The sequence below is a fragment of the Haliotis rubra genome, unplaced genomic scaffold (assembly GCF_003918875.1).
Source record: "Haliotis rubra isolate DU_JTF1 unplaced genomic scaffold, ASM391887v1 Scf2588, whole genome shotgun sequence".
Classification (NCBI taxonomy): Eukaryota; Metazoa; Mollusca; class Gastropoda; order Lepetellida; family Haliotidae; genus Haliotis; species Haliotis rubra.
The window spans coordinates 16,809-20,624 of NW_025766656.1; the positions used below are offsets into that span (position 1 = coordinate 16,809).

Here is a 3,816-nt window from a genome sequence, read left to right on the forward strand (position 1 = left end):
AGTGACTTTTCAAAATTAATTTATACACTTTTTACCAGTATTTCATTTTGAAAAAGAAGAGTGACAAAACCCTTAAAGTGTGACATCCAGACTTTTCACTGTTTATTAATGTTTTCATTTTGTTTAACGATCTTTCTCTTATAATGAATACAGTCAAGAAAACCTCTCTCCATTAAAAACTAATTCACCAGTGCATTAAGTTTCAAAGAAAGACATTTGAGCTATGTTCTTCTAAAAACATTATGAATAAGAAAACAATTACTGGTATTTGGCCTCCAAGTGCAGTTTGGAGAAATGATTTTGCACATTTCATTAAGACAACTGGTGCTATTGATAATACCAATGACGAGCAGAATACTAAAATGTGGAACATGCAAACAATTAATAATGAGAAACATATATTCAAAGCAAAATTTTATTTCTATATGCAGGAATACAATAACATTACAACATGTGACAGAACAGCTGGAATATAAAAATGAAGCAAAAGTTCAACATATGGCTTGTTTTGCCTAGTCTAAATCATGAAAGTCCTTGAAAATCTCATTTTGTAACTAGACTGACTACACTTGATTGCAAGCAATGTTTAGAAATATACATTGAACTGCCTGCAAGTATTGATAAATAAATACAAATTAACTGATAAGGGTGTGTCAGCTACAAATTCCTAACAATGGTATCAAGCACCAGCTTCCAGAACAATTTTTTAAGAAATCATTATAAATGAGACAAAATTTACATGATAGTCCAAACTTTACAAGCTTTTAAAGAATACAGCAGTGTTGGTATCCAAGTACTGTAGTACATTATCCAGAATTTTCCATGCATGTTTGAAACAAGGTTCTCCACTTCCACTTCTGAAAACAAATAAAATTTGTAGTAAATGGTTTTAATAAGCAGTCCTCTAACTCAATTTCCATGTGCCATTAATTACAGCAAACAGTCTATAGTCAAATGTGGATCAATTCCAATGAAACACAGAAGGGAGTGCAGAACATTCAGTCTGAGAATAAGAATTTAGACCATAAAATCTTCTTGGTTTTGATTTTTGTTTTGTAAAGTTGGGAATGTTTAAATATTAAAATAGACCAACCCTGTAATTGTGTAAAATTTTTTCAAAATAGGTCAAAATATTATTAATATTATTGTAGATCCAGAAGGATAGACCTGGGCACTCAAGATATATTTCATCTTATTGTTCATAGTGTCATAATAATATTTTGCATTCCGAACTTAGCAGTCATCACACACTTCATATTTGGGTATCAGCTGTTTACTGCAGTCAATGAATAGTGAAATCAAAACAACTAAATATTGGAACATAGTGAAATCAAGAATCAGCTAAATAAGTGGAAAAGTTCTAGCTATCAAAAGTGAAATATGTTTATCAACTGGCAGACACTCATCCTCTGTACATTCATGAGGACTGTAGTAGTAATGTTCTTTTTGCTGGATTGTCATTTTCACTAAGTGAACATATATTTCTGCTCAACAGAAAAATATATTGGAGCTTCATTTTGTTTACAGTATAATATTGGACGGTATGACAAATTAGAAATGTTTTATTCTGCTTGTCCTGAGGTACCATGACATAATTTATGAAAATACCCCATTGAAACACAGTATACCAACTCCGAGCTTATCTGCCTGTTTTGTCCTATTACTGCTAGGCATGTTAACATAAAGTTACGACATCTTTGTTCAGCATCTTTTAGTATTACAGTATGATGGGGGAATCAAACCACCAACCCATTTGCTCTCTGGACAAAAAACTCTATCCACTAGAGGCAGTTTCTCCACACTAGAGGGTGCTGCTATGATGTGAGTCAACTACATGACATGTGTATTCAATACTCTGTTGACAAACATTTGTCAATATTTTATTTCCCAACTTCTTAAATGCCACTCAAAGATGTTATTTACCACTTATTAAATATGATCTACATCTACAAACAATTGATTAGGCATACATTTGTACAAAGCTTTCATGCCAGAAAAAGCAATGAAGAAATTACATCAGTTGAAAACTCAACCAATCCTGTCACAAATTGACTAATAGGACCAAAAAGCAAGTAATGATGTTCTCTCTATGTCACATATAGAAGCTGTCTTACTTAATATCCATTGATTTCAAAGAACAAATATTACTACCCAAGTACATATAATACCATACATTTAACATGATTAATACAGTTCTTAGTGTATACAATATGGTAAACAAACTTGACTTGTATATTAAAGAAACTTACTGTCAAACTTGTTTTACATTCTGTCTCCATAACTACCTTGAAAAGTAAATGATAATGAAGTAAAACTGTTTAGAAACTAACCCTCGACCAGTGTTAAATATTGCTCCAATATTGTTTCTGGAGTTCTCACACTTTTCCTAGATGAACCAAGAACTCCATATTCTCAGAGAAAGCTCACAGATATTGAGTCTTCTAAACAGGTATCCACATCCACATTTGATGACTGGAAATTGTCCAAGTACCCATGAAATTCTTATCGCTGAAGATGTAAATATGCTAGGATTGGAGCTGTGATGATCGTGAAAAAGCCAAGGAGCTGTGATGATCGTGAAAAGCCAAGGACTGATATTTCAATCCTTAGAACCCTGAACTGGAAGAGTCTTTCATTGACAGCAAAGCGTAGGTATCTCTGAGAGTCTGGATGAATCTGAACAAGTAGATATGCATTCTGCAAGTCTATGGAGATATTAGAGTCCCTTATAGGGATCATTCATCAGAGGTTCCCTATTGACTCCATCCAAAACTTGTGAGGTTGTCTCAGGTATTCACAATTGAGGATCTTCAGACTGATAATCATCCTGAGGTATGTTGAAGGATTCAACACAAGGAATACCAGAGAGTGGTCTGAGCACAAAAACTTGTCAACACTTGTCTATGGTTGTTATTGCTGCTGAAAACTCCGTTTTCCAGAGCTTATACTGATGTCATACTGGGTGTGTCATCAAGGGGTGCCTCTTGGCCAATTGCAGGCTGATAACTTGGAGGATCAACCCTGTGATCAGGCATTATGATCTTCCAGTTTTCTTTAAAAGCTGATAAACTGCCACTGGACCATGAAACACCTTCATAGGAAATATGGTCATCTTCTGTGCATGATCATTGTCTACAGCCAAGGTCGAGGTCTGTGCTACTAAAGTCTGAGGTGAATAAAGTCAGTTTAGCCATGGGCTTTCTATATTCTTGGCCCGAAACCCTTTCCTGTATCCCTTGGAATAAGACTTGGGCTTGTTGGAGATCCACTACCACTCTTCTGTTGGCCCTGCCAAGCTGGTTCCTGTGGGGCTGTGGGACAATAGGGATTACTCTGTGGAAGCAATGAGGAAGCCATTAGGGTCCTGTGCAACTTTCTATCTTCCTCCGATTTTAGAACTTACAAGGTCTCTTCCCATTTCCTATTGAAGAGCTGATCTGAATAGTATCTCCTGCAATCCCCATCTCAATACTTGATGGATCTTCTGCTGCATCATCTTCTTTGAGTTGAAGGCATCATCTTCTGAATTACCAAGCATCCAATAGTTTACTCCCCTGAATATTGTTTATAAGCTGAACTCTTTCATCAAAATCCCTGACTCTCCCTCCATTGATGAATAAATGTTCTGGCATTGTAACTGCAAAATCCTTGAAATCGTTTATCAAGTGAAGGTGATTTGACAGTTCTTCATTCAAATTGGTGATGATCTCAGAATGGAAGACTGAGGCAACTTTCTTGACCTTTTTAATGACAAGAGCATACTTCAAAAGCTGATGGAGTACCCGAAGGGGATTACAAAATGTATTTAAGGCCCTT

The 3,816-nt window shown here is 35.5% G+C and overlaps 1 long non-coding RNA gene across 1 annotated transcript; it reads right to left on the bottom strand.

Annotated features, from left to right (window-relative positions):
- Positions 1-401: 401 nt before the first annotated feature.
- On the bottom strand, positions 402-3,496 carry LOC124279920. The gene is made up of 2 exons (XR_006899528.1): positions 2,331-3,496; positions 402-857 (listed from the first exon to the last, which is right to left on the bottom strand). It is a non-coding gene; the product is annotated as an uncharacterized LOC124279920 (long non-coding RNA).
- Between the last annotated feature and the right edge of the window lie 320 nt (positions 3,497-3,816).